The sequence below is a fragment of the Toxorhynchites rutilus genome, chromosome 2 (genome assembly GCF_029784135.1).
Source record: "Toxorhynchites rutilus septentrionalis strain SRP chromosome 2, ASM2978413v1, whole genome shotgun sequence".
NCBI classification, from domain to species: Eukaryota; Metazoa; Arthropoda; class Insecta; order Diptera; family Culicidae; genus Toxorhynchites; species Toxorhynchites rutilus.
In genome coordinates, this window is record NC_073745.1 from 6,174,167 (window position 1) to 6,192,417 (window position 18,251).

The following is an 18,251-nucleotide window of genomic DNA, read 5'->3' on the forward strand; positions in this document are numbered from 1 at the left end:
AACAAATAGTTGTTGCCAGCTTCAAGTTTTATCCATCTATGAACAAAATCCTTTATTTTGGAACAATGAGAAAACAATGAAAACTGTTAGGTAAATTCATCATTTTGGCAGCCCTTGTCTCCCCATCTGGTGTGCCCTTCTGTTCATTCGCAGAGTGGAACACAATCCTAGTAGGCTCGAAACATGGAGTCAGAGTGATACCTTGTCTAAGGTTCAACGCAGTATAAACGACGTCCGGTGCTCCAATCCTTCTGTGTTCTCAGGAACCAGAGCATACTTTCGTCAATGCTCCCAACGCTCTAGCGCCGAGCATCGAGCTGGCCACTGTCATGTTTTCAAGTTAATTTATATAAATCCGATGCCCACCACCGATTGCACCCACCCAACAAACACCTCCCTCCGCCCAATAGAGATTGGGCATTAAATTGTGCATCGCATTTGGGTATGAATGAGTAAGCAGAGTGCATTAACGCACACACGCATCGGTCGGTCGGTCGGTCGGTGCATATGTGCAACCAGCAGCACTCCTCTTGGCCAACAGCACACGTTTGTTGGGAGAGTGAGTGATGAGTGCGAGAGCGTGTGCATTATTACAACTACACTCTTGGCTCGGGCGCGGAGCCGTTATAGCGCCCAGGCAGTAGGCAATGAGGACTGTTGCCGCCGCGCTGTGTACAGAGGAGAGCGAGTGTTTGATTCGCATTTTATTATGTATTATTATTATAAAATGACTAATACAAGAAGAGAGTGTGGAGAGCGGAATATTATTAGCGGGCGCACATACACCGAAAATGACGATGAGATCGAGAATAATAAAGTTCACGGCACGCGGAGGAGACGGAGACACATGTGGAGTGTTGTACTGAACGGGGTTTTTCGGAACGTGCTGGAGAAGCATAATAACACTTAGCAGTCAGTTAACGACGCTAGGTCAGCGCTAACGGATGTGTCCTGCTGTAAAAAAGGAGGTGGCAGAGCTCATTTGTGTGTGATTAAGAAGGCAAGGAAAACTTGTGTGTTTGTTGTGTCCGCTTCGGCCACATCAAGATTAGCGGGTTCGGTGCTTCGCAAGTGCATGTGCCAAAAAGGATACACACTGTGGTGACGGTCGGGTTGTGAACACGGATCTTCAACCGAAGTGTGTTTGACCACCCATAATCATAGGTGCGGTGGCCATCAACCGATAGACCAAACCAAACCAGACGAACGACGACGTTTGGCGCAAATTATTATTACTGTTTGAGCGATCCAAAGGATTTGCACATTTCGGGTCGGGTCGTACGACGGAAAGACAATACCGTCTCGTTAATTACCGATAATGAGATAAAAGCGCGCGTGGGGTGAAGTATCAGGTTGTATACGATGACAAATGGTCGTTCCCGAACAATGCCATGTTGTGAAATGTGAATTTATGGTGCACTCGGACGTGATACGACTCGCTAATGAATGTTGATTTTTAAGGTGTGCAAGTTGAATACCGTGTGTGCGTTAATCCTAGCATGCCGTGGCAGCCAACAGTTTCGCGTGGCTCGCAAACCTACTGATCTAGTTTTTTGCTGTTGCTGCTGTTGTTGTTGCCTGGGTTACGCCAAGGACTACGTGATGTGATTCGGAACGGCCGGTGTTTGGTGAGAAACAGTTTGACAAAAGTTGGAAATTATGTCAGATTCTAACAAAAGTGATCAGCTGATAGCGAGTGTTCATGTTTAAACTATCAACCAGTGTGTGAACTTGTGTATGTCCCTTCAAACATAAAACTGTCGTGTCAGGTGTTATATGAGTACACAACTCTTGGCGGTGAAACAAGGTGAGTTATCCAGATGAAAGGTGATATAGTGACGCATCAGAACAACAACAGCAGGTCACAGGGAGAGGGTGAGAAACATTAGCATTAGAGATTATGTGTGGAAGATAAACGGCCACGAAGTGGCGGTCACTATTTGCCGTCGGCAGAATTGGTTCCCCGAAATCGCCGGCTTTGTGAATCTTCGCCACCAGAATGCTTATGTATCAACAATATTTTGACGTTTGCATAATAAATATGTATTCACACAACTGAAACTCACGTGCTTTTCCAAACAGTCAAAAAAAAAGGCTCACGGGGACTGAGAGACGACATAGAGCTTCGCCGCTATCAGCGACCGGAGAGCGAATGAGTGAACGAGTGAGCATGATGACTGCGATGACGACGACACGAAAGAAGAGTGAGCGCGCGAAAAGAACCCCAGACTCAGAGTATATAAAACATCAAATTTCCGCGTATTTGTACACTTCGTCCCGCTGGGGAGGGATTTTTCCCTCTCCCCCTCCCACCCGCTGTCGTCCGTCAGGTGCAGCGAAGCCAACAAAGCGAAAAGTGTCCTCCCCTTCGGATCAGAAGTTTTTCGTTTGCCGGTTGGAAGAAAAATCCGCCGAAGGAGAACAACAGATTAGCCGAGACGGGAAGAAATGATCCTGTCGTGGCGTTTGATCCGGTGACATCTTTCTGGCTCGGGATGATGCGGTTAAGGTCTATGTGTTGTAGGAGCAATCTTTTGTGGGCTGTTGTTTGTGGGAAAAACGAAGCATATTGCTTATGCTTCTTTGTAGTCGATTTATGGCGTTTAGAACCGACCGTCGGCACTTTCAGTACTGTCTGAAATTACAGAAATTACCCTCTTTTCTCGAATTTGAAGAATCACGAAAAGTGCAGTGATTATCAAGGACCCACATTTCTATTTACAGTGTGAATTTGAGCTTCACTATTCATATATTTGTTATTCAGTTCGTGAATATTCTTCTAATATTCTCAATATTCTATTCGTCTACTTCAAGGTGCTCAAGTATCCGAGAACAATTCATATTGCACCCTTGGACTGGACATTTGATGCAGTGTTTAATGCAGTGAGTCTTCACGAATATTACCAAGACCATCGGACATCGGAGGTATTCCGAATTTTCGAAGCACAAGCCTAACTTGCTTATTTTGTGATGGATTTTTATTCGGGATGCCGATTGAAAATCCATATGTTTAGTATTTGCTCTTTTTAACAATAATTCGTTATATTGTATGTCATAATATAGTACAGTGATAGACATTCGTTTAGCCGCACTTGAAAAACAAACTTGAAACACTCACATAACAACCAGGAATGTTCTTTTTATCGGGATACTTATTTGCTGTAGTGATAGTATATTTAAGTCACTTTTATTGAAAGGACCTGCGTCACAATCTCACACAAACACACCAGTCGGCATCGGTGGATATAAACATTCAAACGTCGTTTTTTCCCGAGACATACGTTTAGCCGCAGGGCATAAAAATCGAGTTTTCCCATAATCACCAAGCCTTTATCTGTGTTTTTTGAAAAAATATTTGGGAATGTTCAATTTACAAGATAAATATTGGATGTGCAACGTAAGAAGTTGGTCAGATCAGTGATTTACGCAGAATTTAAAGGAATGGCGAAAGGCATTCTATTGACGGAAGAGGGGCGGAAAATAATAAAGATATTCAGTGAACAAAAGTTTTCTAACCGCTCGACCGTAACAAAAATTGGTCGATCTGAGAAAGTGGTACGGAACTTCTTTAAATAGTGCCAGAAATATGGGATATAACGACCAACAAATGGGAACACCAAAGTTACTTTGCGTCTTAAAGGTCGAATAAGACACGAAGCAACCAGGATTCGATGTCCTGCTCATACATTAAGGCAGAATCGGTTGTTCCAGTAACGTGGACGCATATTGCGCGCATCTTGAACGAGCCACCAAACATCATGTGGAAGAAACATCAAGGGAAGCCGAAACTGACCGCCACCCATAAGCAGAACCATCTCATTTTCGCCCGGCAATACATGGAATGGAAACTAGAATGGAGAAATGTTGTCCGACGAAAGAAGTTCAATTTGGATGGCCCGGATTGTTACAGTTGCCCGGATTGTATTTAAGTTGACGGAATGTCGTGAGATCGAACCGGCAGTTCGACAGTGTGGGGAGCCGTTTCCTATCATAGCAAGCTTCCCACTTGTTTCATTTTCACCCGAATGAACTCTGAAAAGTATCTTCAATTACTGGAGAACGTTTTGATTGGCCATATTGAGAAAAACGCTACCGAGGATGTCGTTTTTTCAGCAGTATTATGCATAGATCCACGTTTCCAAGCAAACGAAGGCATGGTTTGCCGAGAAGGACATTCCGCTTCTTGAATGACCTGCTGGCAGTCGAATGCAATCCCATAGAGAACCTATAGAGAATCTTGGCAGAGATGGTCTATGCAAACGGATGACAATTTGACAACATTTCCAGTCTCAAGGCAGTAACTCAGAAATGTTGGGCTATTATCAATATGGCAACACTTTAAAAGCTGTCTGACTCGATGCCAAATCGTGTTTTCAAAGTGATCCGAAATGGAGGTGAACATACTAAATATTAGCTACCGATTGGACTCGAAATTTGCCGCACAAATTTTCTTTTATTGAAATTATAGGATGCGGCTAAACGAATGTTTAGCCTGATTTCACATATTTGAATTACTTAGAAAACAAAAAGTGAATTTATACTTTTTTTTTAGAATGAATTCGATGAAAATAAACAATAATAGTCTTTTATGAACAAAACTGTACAAAGAATTGACTTATTTTTAAAAATATTGAGGAAAAAAAGGGTGCGGCTAAACTATGGGTTTATTTTCCTGAAATAAATGTTCAGTTCGAGTTGATAATCCAAAATGTTAAGATATCATTTTGAATTTTTCTCCCGAATCACATTTTTTTCTGTGGACGACATCAATCATTTCCAAAGCAAATCACATGACAATATCTAGAATCGGTCTGAAATCAATCGTGCTATGACCATTTTTCTATCCTTCTTGTTGTGACCTCTCAATCATTGTATATCGACAATCAACTGAAACTTAGTCTTGGAAAAATGCTAAAATTCAAACAGTCACAACTGCAACAATCAGTGTTGCCATATATAAATCTGTACCAGAAGGGTTCAAAATCATACTCATCTGTACTTTTTCTTCCAAAAATCTGTACCATCGAAAATATTCGTTGTGGAGAAAAATACATATTATTAGCATAAAAATTTCTCATTTATTTACTTCAAAGATTACATTTACACTTCATTCGTCATTCGTGTGTTTGATGATGTTCATACATAGTTTTTCTGAATCTATAGTGTATACTATCATTTATTAAAAGTTTCAAGCAGCCGCACCAAGCGATACTGCGACGTAAAAGTAATCATGTACCTTAATGTTGCTTTGTTCAAATGTAAGAAACTTCACCCACGGAAAAAATCCGTATAAATTTGTACAGTACAAATTTGTGCTTTTTGACGAAAATCTGTTTCGTACAGAATCTGTACCAAAAATAACAAAAAAAAATCTGTACCTTTTCAGATAAATCTGTACGTGTGGCAACACTGGCCATAACTGTTCGAAAAATGTACTCTTTTAGACGCAACTGATTACATTTTACGGAGAACTTTATCCAGTTCTATAGGTCTGTGCCTGATTTCGGGGGCAAAGGAGATATTTCACAAAAAATCTAGGAATAAAGATACTCGACAATAAGATAATCAACAAATTATGAGCAAAGAATTACATTTTTGTGTTGGTTAAAGAAAATAATAAATAGTAAAAAATAGGTAGGATTATACATGTGATTTAACCGCAGGGTTGACGTGGGAGTACCGTTGGCTTAATAATCATTTGTTTGTATTGATTAAAATATTGATTGAATGAAACAATTTTCGAATCCAATTGAATTCAACATATTTGCTGTATAAGTAAAAAATTTGAACAAACGCCCTGTAATGTAAGGCACCTTGGTTTTGATGGCTGTGTTGGGGAAACCGTAAATCGGGCAAATCAAAACGGGGCAGTTAGGGTGTTTAGATAGCGCTTGACATTGTACAGGTATACAATTGTTTTTCTGGGGAAAAACAACGTTTCATTAATTGTGATAGATGCGTAGAAATATTTCCTATCAATTGATGCAAACATCTTTCCGATCTATTAAGAAATACTCGAGTTATGAGCATTCCAAATATTTCATTTTGTTTTGTACTTGGGTTTTCATTTTAGCCCCCATATATTCCGGTTAGACGTAGTCACACGTGAAAAAAACACTGATAAAAGTAACACGTACCTGGATACTAACGATGAATCGAGTGAAATAATCGATTTCTTTTCTGTATTTCGACTCTCTTGCAGGAAAAAACTAAATATTTTTTAACCAAATCAATAACGATTCCAATTAGCTAAATCATCCATCCATCCCATTTGCTTCATTGAACTTGTAGTTCAATGGTGTACATTTTATCTACATTAATTCATAAAAAATGTTTGTACCTTCCGAAAATCACTAAAAATTCCGATATAGCACCTTGCTCCTCTAATTTGTTTTCGAGTATAACAGATCGACTAGGATACAATATCGGTTTGATAGAATAATTTGCACCATTTTCGAATCATCACTCCAACAAAATTATGGTAAGAATGGTTATTTTGAAATATAAATTTATTTAACCCTCCTATACTCTCGCGTACGATCTCACAGACCGAGAATAAATAATTATGTTGTGAGGAGGTTGGTTCAATTCATGATCTATTAAATCTATTAAAAACTAACTATTAAAACTGAATTAATTTACAGAAAAAATATTTTCAGGAGTTTTTTTCGTTCAATTATACATTTTTCTTTAAATGAAAACCAAAATTAAGTAAAATTTGATAAATTTGATCAGAGGGAGGATATTTAATTTCAAATGACATATATCTATTCTCAGATATTGGATTTGACTCTCCAATTCTGGTCCGTTTTTATAAAATTTAATTCGATTTTCATTTCAATTCGTATTTCCATTATTGAGATATGTTATCTCGAAATATTGTTTACATTATACTTTGTAAAAATGTTTCAGCTTTCCAAAAATGATATCAAGATTAATCTATCTTTGGCGCGGACACCTCAAAAACAATAAAAACGAAAATTTTCAAAATTTTCACCTAAAAGTGAACGTTTGGGCGCAGTTTATCATTTATGTGGGAGACTTTTTTTCAACATATATTTCATTTTCTACACTTCTATTTGATTTTTTCACCGCTTGTATTTTTCCCTAGTATGAGAATCCTGATTTGTTAAGAAACAGAGTTGTCGCCTTTTCCGTAAAATCAGATCCAAAATAAGTCAAACTGATTGCGTGTCCACGTACAAAGCGAACAATCGTGAGCTTAAAACTCGGGAAACTTCAATTAACTATCCTTGTGTGTTATTATAGCTACAAGGCCCACGCAAAAATCATTGAGTAACGGTGACTTAGCCTCTCTCCGTTCACATTAGCTCTGCTGCTTTGCAACAAGCAACATCGGATTATTTGTGCTATTAATAACACAAAGGAAGCTTCATATCAATTGTCTAACTCTGTGAATAATGGAACAAAAAGAATGTTTTTACGCCGAAAAGGTGATATTGAGTAATTTATCACATGTTATTAATAAGATAAAAATGGAATACGGCTCTGTTAGAGCTCAAAAAGCGAATGAACCTTAAAAATATATATAAATAAAAGGGATAGACAAAGATCCGGAATATTCTCCAATACATAATGCTACAAAAATATAAACGCTAATATAAATGTAGCATTTGATATACCATCCGAATATCCGATTCATCTTTGCTGTCTGCTAGCTACTTCAATTTCAGAAAACCGGACACTAAAACTAGTTAAGTTTTTCCGCCAAGTATCCGCATAGCTGCATTTGAATACTCAACTTTGTGCTAGCCTCATTCATTTTGGCTATCCCCTGTAGTTTATGAATCTTATAATCTATCAACTTCGTATATTTTGGCTCACAAAGGTTGAAACGAAAAACCATCGAACACTCGGAAAATGTTGTCAGTTATTTATTTTGTGTTTTACGTTAAGATTGTACAGTGTTATCTCAGAGTGTTGAAGCATTGCATGGTCAGAATTCCTCGACTTCGACCCAATTATTACAATCTCGAATGTTGACGGCGATAATGAGTCGAGTTTTGGCACAAAATCGTGTCTTTGGCTTGGATAGAGGTATTGATAACAAAGAGTTCAGGCATTATCAAACATAGAGCTGAACTAAACCATTATAAAAACGTAGCACTGATGGGGAATTGTTAGTTGGGTCATGATGACAATGACAGTTGAACCAATGAAAACATTTGTCTAGCCTGGATTCACTTGAAAGCAAGCATGAACAGGTGTCATAAGTTTCTCGTAAAAATATTGTCAATAAAATGATTTGGCGAATCATTGGATTTTCTGCTTTTGACGTAGTTCTTTGATTTATATATAGGGGATCATTCTACGAAATTCAAAAGGAGACATGTTACGAAAGTTCAAGGGATTTCAAGTACTTATTACGCAGAGTTGTTGTCGTGATATATGACATACAACAAACCGTTAGACGATAGATTTATTTAGTTTTTTTTTGTCTAAGATACAAAAAGTGGAAATATACAAACAATCAAACAGTTTCTCAAATGAAATAGGCTTAGTTTTCCTTATTTTGTTTTGAACAATTAAAAAACTGAGCTTGAGCTTGAGCTTGAGCTTGGGTAGACTGTACAATTCGTAGTTGCTCTCCGTGATTGACCTGAACCAATCAAATTGCACAAAGAACACGCAGAATGACGCTTGGGACTAGTAAATCATTCCTGTTGTGCAATTTTCGGTGATTCGAGCTTTACATGGTCAATAACGACGCCGGCCACGTCCTTACAGTCACCAGGGGAAGGGAAGGAATGTTAGTATGATATTCGTCGCCCGAAAGCCAGAAGGGTCGCCTCTATAGCGTGGTTCCCTAGCGTTTATCATGGAAGGGATAGTTGTTAGTGGGAATGGTTAAGAAAAATCAGGATTCACTGCGGTAAGTGATGTGATTATGTAAACACGAGCTATTGACTACTCGACGAAAAAAAACTTCATGTGTTACAACGCGCAGCAGATATTATCTTTATGTAGCCTGAGAAGGAAAACCCAAACAATTAATTGGACCAGCTATTGTTATTTAATTATTTAACGCATCTTTTTTGCCGAAATTTCATCGTAGAAAAATAACTTTGGGGAACCTGAGAAAGTAACCGGAACGCTTCATAGAAATTAATAGATATCTAATTGGAACGGCGAAAATAAACTTTAGGAAACCTTAGAAGGTAACATAGAGAACTTATCTAAAATTAATCAAAAAAATATATATAAATAATTTATAACCTGTTAATTATCGAGCGTATTCTGATTCGATGTTTTTTTTTACAAAAGATGATAGAATTATAAAAAGTCGACAGAATCGATGACCGCGAATGAAATCTATAAATAGAAAGTAATTATTTTAGAGGTTATAAATGCGTGGGAAGAAAGTAGAGTCCTATGTTCCTGGAAGTCAGCTATTCTGCAGTGTGTGGATTCTTTCCTCGGTATGGTATCACCGCAACAATTTTTTCTTTCTTCGTTCCCTCACTGTATAAAAAATTTCCTGCTGCTCTAAAACGATAAGAACTTTGTCTCCGGCATGAGAGCGGCAAATAAATAAATCTCCGCTGATTCACTGCTTACAATAATCACCAGGGATGCCAGGTTTGAAGACATTTCTTCATTGTGAAGACATTTGACCTACTGTGAAGACATTGGATTATGTGAAAACATTTTGAAGACATTACGAAGTATGTGAAGACACTTCAGTATGCTAGCGTATGTGGATTTTTGAGAGATTTTATTTCCATAAAATTCCAACTATTGGGAGAAAATATCATCAAAAGATGTAGGGGTTTTGTCTCAGTGACATTCGCTCGCCTTTATATAAGTGTCACCCGTCTACCTTTGCTCCCAGCAATCAACGGAGACTTTTGACCTCGAGACAAAAGTCTCCGTTGATTGCTGGGAGCCAAGGTAGATTCATTGGCCTTTTTCAAACCTTTCCAAGCAGAAAATCCAGTAGCATAGAGAATGAATTCAACAAACGAGCGATATCCACTTCAAATTCCGGAAAACTTCATGCGGTCTGAATATACATTGTCTCTAAAAGACACCAGTTCATCGAGCGCGGATGCGAGAATTCGAATGATTGTGACACTGTATTATTATTACACTGGGCCTATACTATACAACAGGCTAATCCAGATCCCTCAAACGAACACTTCACAAATCGAAGGCTTTTCGGCTACATACCATCTCAACAATAAGTCCCATGGATATGGTCTAAGTTACAACCAAAACCTCGATACTGAAACATACAAATCTAGCTATCGAAGCTCCGTCCCTATGGAAGAACGGGGGCTACATTCACTCAATCAACGACCCATCAAGCCAACCATCACTTCTAAACTCACAAAATCTAGCTCGTAGCTGCGCAATAAAGTCTGCTTCATTTAATATTGGAACAAATTCTTTTGCTCATTGTGGCGCTCCTAGTGGACGGATTTGGAAACTTTTTTCACCCACGTGTCGGGAAATTCGTTGCCTTTCACCATGTATTTATGTCATAACACCAAACGATAGCATTTTGTAAACAACCGCCATGGAAGCCGAACGGAGAGATAAAATTGTGCACAGTTTTCTTGAAAATCCATTGTTGTCGGCATCTAAGCTAGCTAAACAGCTTAAAATGCCCAGAAATACCGTATGGCGTGTTATCAAGCAGAACAAGGAAACATTGACGACGGCTCGGAAGCCGCATTCGAAGCGTCGGAGTGGAACTGTCGACCGGAAACTGCGTGGGAAAGTCATCAAGGCCGTCAAGAGGAATCCCAATCTTTCAGACCGCGATTTGGCCAATAAGTTCCAGGCCGCTCACAGTACGGTGCGACGAATTCGTCTCCGGGAAGGAATAAGGTCATTCCGAGCCAGCAAACAGCCAAATCGGACGCTGAAGCAGAACAATGTGGCCAGAATCCGTGCTCGAAAGCTGTACGACCAAGTGCTGACCAAGTTCGATGGATGTATTCTGATGGACGATGAGACCTACGTGAAGGCGGACTTTGGGCAAATCCCAGGTCAAAAATTTTATTTGGCGACGGCTCGGGGGATGTACCTGCAAAATTTAAGTTCGTGTTTGCGGATAAATTCGCCCGCAAGTACATGATTTGGCAGGGGATATGCAGTTGTGGACATAAAACCAAAGTATTTCTCACTGACAAGACAATGACATCAGAAGTCTACAAAAAAGAGTGCCTACAGAAACGAATTCTGCCGTTTATTCGTGCCCACGACCGTCCAGTAATGTTTTGGCCGGACCTCGCTAGCTGCCATTACAGCAAAACGGTTATGGAATGGTACGCAACGAACGGGGTCAGCGTAATACCGAAGGACCTCAACCCCCCAAACTGCCCCCAGTTCCGGCCGATAGAGCAATACTGGGCAATCACGAAGCGAAGGCTTAAGGCAAAGGGAAAACTTGTTAGGAACATGACTCAAATGAAGAACTGGTGGAATCAAATCGCCAAAACGGTGGACGAAAAGGGTGTGCGCCGCCTAATGTGCCGTATTACGGGAAAAGTACGAGAATTTCTTCGAAACAGCAATGAATAATTTTTTAATTTTTTTTATGAAAGAGTAAAGAAAATGCTACATTTGTATGAAAAACAAATTATGAATTCGTTAATAAATGACTGAACTACACGCAATTGTTTGTGTTCCAATATTAAATGAAACAGACTTTATATTGTTCGTTCAGATCTGCTGAAATAAACCTGAAAACCCCAGCAAAATTAATGGAATGCGCCATATAACAATTCCAGCCTCCTCCGACATGACTGTGAAGACATCCCCTCGTATCATGTGAAGACACTTGGAAAAATCACCTGGCATCCCTGATAATCACCGTACACTGATATCACTCGCTAAAAACAGCCCATAACCAATATCTATTCAACACAGAAACGTACGCATGAAAACCATACAAAAAGATCTATTTTTGGATATAATTTGGATTCCAAAAGCGGCATACAATGCATACGAAACAAACACGGAGCATAAATATGAAAATGCAACCTGGAGTTCGTTTATTTGAACATCGGATTTTACATCTGAGGGCTGGAATTCCGAGCCAGTTATTCATATTCCAGGAGGCAACTGAAATCGCAATTTAAAGATGTTTTGTTTCACGGGTCCTCTCCGTTTGCTCCGATATTAATGCAGCGGAACTACATGTCCATTCATGTCAAGCTCTTGAGGCGCGGCTTCATCAGGAAGCAACCGCAAGAAGCCACAGAAATGCAAGGTGAACACAGTTTGTTTACATGTTTTTGGTTGCAGAATGTATCCCCACAAATTGAATTCAGTTCCACTTTCTCCAAATCACCCAAAATCCATGGATGAATGAGGCTAAAGAAAGTGGGACAGTTCATTCATTTCTGTTCCCGAATCACTGCGTTGACCATGAATTCCCGTGATCTCCCAGTATCTCCCAACCGAAACGCACATCTATGTTGACTTCCAGACAATTACTGCAAACATGATAATAGTGTTATTAATTCTTCCCCGTCATTTTTCAGAGTTGTCGCCCTTCTGTTGGTATATCTTTCCTAGCTGAAAATGCTGGAAAATTAGTTCTGCTGAAAAGAGCGTATAAATCGAGATTATACTAGGAATATAGGAAGGAGAAAGGAGAAGGAGAATTGAGAGAAAAAGAGTAATGTGAGAGGACTTAGCTTTGTTTAGCTCTCCGTGTTTCTAGCGTGTGTGCGGGTCTCATTCTGCAGCCCTATATTTTCTCCGGAATCTGCTCCGCACTACAAACACAACCGCGACGATGAACGACAAAGGGAGAAATGAACTCTTCTCCAAACTAAACATAACCAAACGAAAAACTTAAACGTAACACTTTTTTCACTTTCTAAATTACCCAACAAAACATTATAGAAAACATTCATAATCCTTGGTAATCTCTTCTATAAACTGTTTCGGACATTTTTTGAAACACCACTTTTTCTATCACCACGGACGGTTGAGAAACAAAAGCTAGCAAGAAATAAAAACGGAGTGACTGAAAAACACATCTGTACTCAATGGCTGCTTCCGTGAGACTCCCTTAAAGAAAATAATAAAACTTTTTGATACAAATATTTGATACCAATTGCAACGGTCGTGAATGAATGATTTCTCTGAGCGTAAAATATGTAAAATCAATTGGATCAGTTATATACTCTTTTATTTATTGAATGTACTCTTCTTGAAATCAAATCCTGACGGCGGAGAGTTAACTGTGTGAAACCTGAGAAGGTAACCAAAAAACTTCTCTAAAATCAATTAAACCGGTGATTTATTTTGTTATTCAACTACACGCGTTTATTCAACTCCAATCGCCAACAGACAATTATCTTTGGGAAACCTGAGAAGGTAACCAAGGGAACTCATCTAAAACTAATCAAACCAGCAATACATTACATTATTCATCGCGCATACTCTGAACATTAATCCTGACGTGATTATTCGTCCCAGAGATATATTCTGCTGTTCTTATGCGTATAGAAAACAACCCGGTCATATAATTCATTTCCTTACACGCCTACACAAGTACTCACACAAAAGCACACATAGCTACGAACGATAAACAAACACTATAATAAAATAATCTGTTACTGAAAATAATCAGTTACTGAAAAGTGATGAAAAACATTTTCTCAATAAAAACCATAGACATCCATTTATGTGCACTCGAGCCCATAGTCCGTAAAAGTTCCAGCATCACGCGACGCGCATTTAGTAGCGTGGAATCCAAAAATAACCGTCAACTTTAAACGCATACTATATTGGCTCATTCGTTCTTCACATTGTACACGCACACAATTATAGAGCGGCTTCTCTGGTATTGCATTTCAGTTCCTCCACAAGAATGAAATTCATTATCTTCGTTCACCTTTTTCACACCATAGACCCTCTCCTGTCCTGCACACTATTTTAGCATGTTGTCACTGTTTCAATACAACACACACATCTATTCGGTGCATCATTTTTGAAAAAGAAAACGCCTTTCTCGATCAAACATCACAAAATTGCATCGTAGCGATCCAAATTCCCATTTCTCATTATCACTTTTATTTCCCATTTGTTGCGCCTTCAAAAAGATACACACGAAAACAGCCAAAAATAGACCCATAGCGTAGGAAATCAAACGAGCAACAGATTAACACAGTAAGGCAACATAGTAACCGGAAAGTTCCCAGGAGCCTACAAAATATTGCTCAACACTGCGACTGAAAGCCAAAAACAAATTTTCATTTTCACACTTCCCGCACTATTCGCGATCACAATTCAAAAATTGCACATAAAAATAACGATCGAGAACGGAACGTAACATGTAACATGTAACATGTAACATGTCGACGCACACAAACAAGCAAACTCAAATCAAATCCAGTTTTGAACAATTAAAAAACTGAGTTCAAAAACATTTTTCACAACAATCACAGTCCTACGTCAAGCTTCCGTTCGTGTCCTCAGGCACCTTTCAACTTTTTATTGTAGACTCTTATGCCATATTTTTTTTATTCAGCCAAACCTGTTTTTGTGCAAGTTTTTTTTTGTTGCGATTTCTTTTGTTTTGTTCGCTTTTTTTTGTGTGAATATTTTTGTTGTTGCGATTTTCTGTTTTGTGCGATTTTTTCGAACGACTTTTTTGTGTGTTATATGAAAAAAAAAAACATATTTGATGAAATTCTCCGTTTTATTCTCAACGAAATAAATAGCTCCCTTCAATGTATACTTATAAGCAGAGATGCCAACCTTCCTGATTTTTCAGGATTTCCCAGACTGATATTCCATCCATGAAAACTCATCATCATTAGCACACTCTTTCGAAATCGATCTCGAAGCTGAACTTATTCATTATTCTCGAAGCTCCATTATGAGCTCCTACTAATCAAAAAGTCGATAAATTCCCACAACTACTGCTCGCAACAAACTAAAGGAACTTCCAGGATTAGTCAATGTGATAGCCGTCGTGTTCCTTCAGAGCAACGCCAAACTTCATGTCTCTTTGACAACACGACAATTTATTTTGGAGTCTGACTGGAATATGATATCCCACCAGCTAAACTAACTCGATATTGCACCTTCAGATTATGACAGGATAGGGTCCCTGTGGAATTATCTCTAGCACACGAACATAATGTCGAAGAAGCATAGAGAATATCTTTCATTTATATATCTTTCATTTATATGTAAACATATTCTGGGAGGATAACATTTTTAGGCTGTGTAAAAGATGGCGAAAGGTCGTGGAACAAAACTGTGCTCGTGTGGAACATCCTCACAACCCAGCCAGCCTTAGTTTTTGATCCATGCTTGGCCTTTTTTTTATTTTTTTGTGTTTAATTCCAAGCTGACATTCAGTATGAGAAAATGAGAGGTCTTCTCCATACATACAAAGCATTTAAGGCTGTAACACAACAAAAATCATCTCTTCTGCCAACGATTGTTTGGATGTAGCATAAACAAACTAGGGCGCTATGTTGGCGATCATGTAATACTTCGTATACCTTATTTTGAGCAGTCTCCATATTCCAAGAATTATAATGTAGTTTTATATCATAGACGATTGAAAGTTTGTAAGAGAAAGCTAGGATATTACTGCGATAATTGCAGAATTACAGTAGATTTTGTACAGCACTATAAAAATACTGTTTTCGGAACTTTTTTGAAATCGATGCAAAAAATTTAAATATTTTTTTTTCGTTAAAGTAACAAATTATCCTTGTGCAGAATTTATTGGAGGTTTCAAAACTGCCTTTCGATTTGCGGTGCAATGGTTGTTTATTGAGTTATTCATCATCAAAGACGGAGGGGTAATTTTTCATTCAAACAGAAATATCTCTGTATGGGAAGGTCCTAAAGGAACGTTCTAGGGACCAAATGAAAGCTTGTTGATAAGTTGATAAGCTTGTTGATTAATTGGATTTGCTATTGAGTTGGTAAGTGAAGGTGTTAGTCCAGAATAGTCTTGAAAAAAACAAAGAAAATCGATTTTTCATTTCTTTCCGATGTTGTACCCCAATACACCTACACACGCTGAGATAAAAATATGTACGTAAAATGTTCTATTATCTGAAAGTTGTAGCTTCAAAATGATGTACATCTCATCGATATGCGTTGATTTTTCACGAAGTTATAGTGTGTCAAAAATCATTTTAGTTTTCCGACTTCGCACTCTGTTCCTCTTATTTTTTTGTCGAGTGTAGATTGGAAGCAATTGACTCTGGCACGACGACGATTAATTTTATCGTTTTTTAAACAATTGATTGCGAATTCTTTTTTTTACACGAGATATAGATAAATGCTGCATAGAAGACGAGAATTTTCCAACTGAAAACAGCTCATAAGATTTTATGTATTGATTTCAGAATGAATCCAAAATGCCTCAAATCATACTACAGAGGTAACTGGTAGCTGTTTATGTAGAAATAATATACAATCTTGTAGAATGTACCACAATATATCCTCAAAGGATACAATATCTGAACCAGATCGGTCGCTATCACAGCTGCTCATTGCCGGAATAATTTGTTTCCACACATTAAAGATCACAGAAAAGACCGATTCCATATAACAGACTAAGCACCCCGTAATAATCAGCACTATTACTCATTGAATTGACCAGCAAAGCCTCGAAAACGGCTCAATCGCGGTTCCATGCATTACGTTGTTACTCCGGAAATTCCTTTCAGCGAAGCGCATTCTACGTGAGCTTATGTTATTGCTACCATTCCAAAACGAAGATTTATTGGTGATAATATTGTAACGGGCGCTGCCGCGAATGCTGCTTTCAAAAGATACCACCCAACGAATTACAATTTGCTTTTGCGGGCGCCAACATTGTTTATTTTTAAACCAACCCCAATTCCGGTAGCCAGTTTAGGACCAGCAATTCTGACTGCGACTGAATGCTGACTCGTGGCTTGCGTAGTGGCAAGGAAGTGGCTTCCCGTGGATATTAGAATTCAGGATCAGGGTGTCCTCATTGCCCCCATCCCATTTGATAGGAAATTCATAAATTTACGCTGTGTTGAATGTAATTATCAATTAAACTGTGTCGTTGTTTTGGTGCAGTTTTGGTCCTTTCAATTTCGTTCGCTTTATCCACTGAAACGAACACTTTTTGGTAGCCTACAGATAATATGTCTAACATTTGTAAACCGCGTCTTCCATGATGTGTTCGTCCAAAAATACTTCAATAAGATTCGTTTGATTGAGTATGAGTTAATCTTAAACACTAAACTTTACTTAAAAAAAAACAATTTCTTCTTTTCGAGCACACGATGTGCATCTATTCACTATTCAAATTTAACTCTAACCTTACATTCATTGTCCCTGCTTATATATATCAATGATTTGTGTTTACAACATCTTGAATGTGGGAATGTTTATTCATGGCATCAGCGCGATGTTGATATCGATTCTTGTGAACGGTTGATTGTTTATTCTTGGTCTCCGGGTGGTCCGATAAGTTGTGATTGTTGATGATGATGCAGCTGGATGGTGATTCGGATGTTTATATTCCGCTTATCGGCTATGCGGTCTCGATTTGTGCTAACTGTGCTAACTCCTCCCCTTTTGATTGCTTTGTCCTCAAAGTTTACTTTTGGATGGTGCGTAATGGTGTTGGTGCATCAAAGAATGCTTGAAGTTGTTTTTTTCTTTCGTCTGATAATTCCTCTGTGTTGTTGGTGTCAGGTTTAATTTCCGTTGTTTTTGGTGGCTCATTTATTAGGATGGTCTCAGCGTTTTTGTCGAAGTGGACTGTTATGTTGGCCTTTTGTTTACGTCTGGAAAGGAATCGAAGAATTGCAAATGTGCTTGCGATTAGAATTATTGTTGATAGTCCAAATGATCCAAAGATATTGAGTTTCCAACTCAAGGAATGATTTTGCAGGTTTAATAGTTCCAATTTTTCGCGATGTTCAAGGGTTAAATTCTGAAGGTATTCCACAGGTGGTGCGTCTATGATATGAATTTCGTTAACACGAAGTCCAGTGGTAGGATCATATGTTTTTGCAGGAATAGTTGTTTCATAATTGGAATATTGTTCGCCGTTGATATGAAGATTGCATTGGCTGAATTGTATTAAAAACGATCCATATAGGGGTTGACTGGAATTGGTACAATTTGATGAGACTTCTGCACCAGCGTCATTGATCAAAATTGTTGCATCGTTGATTCGTTTTACGAGTCCCTTTGAATATACCTTTTCAAAGGTGCAATTTGAATGTTTCCCTGTAGTAAGTTTATATATG

General features: G+C 38.5%; 1 protein-coding gene across 3 annotated transcripts in view; it reads left to right on the plus strand.

Moving 5' to 3' along the window:
* Positions 1-312: 312 nt before the first annotated feature.
* The window catches only part of LOC129771857 (POU domain, class 6, transcription factor 2), a 397,791-nt gene continuing 379,852 nt past the window's right edge, over positions 313-18,251 (plus strand). Inside the window, exon 1 of one of the 3 annotated variants that reach the window (XM_055775951.1) lies at positions 313-1,807. The gene's annotated coding sequence lies outside the window, so the exon portion shown is untranslated. The remainder of the gene's footprint in view (positions 1,808-18,251) is intronic. The other 2 variants (XM_055775950.1, XM_055775952.1) reach the window with 2 other exon arrangements.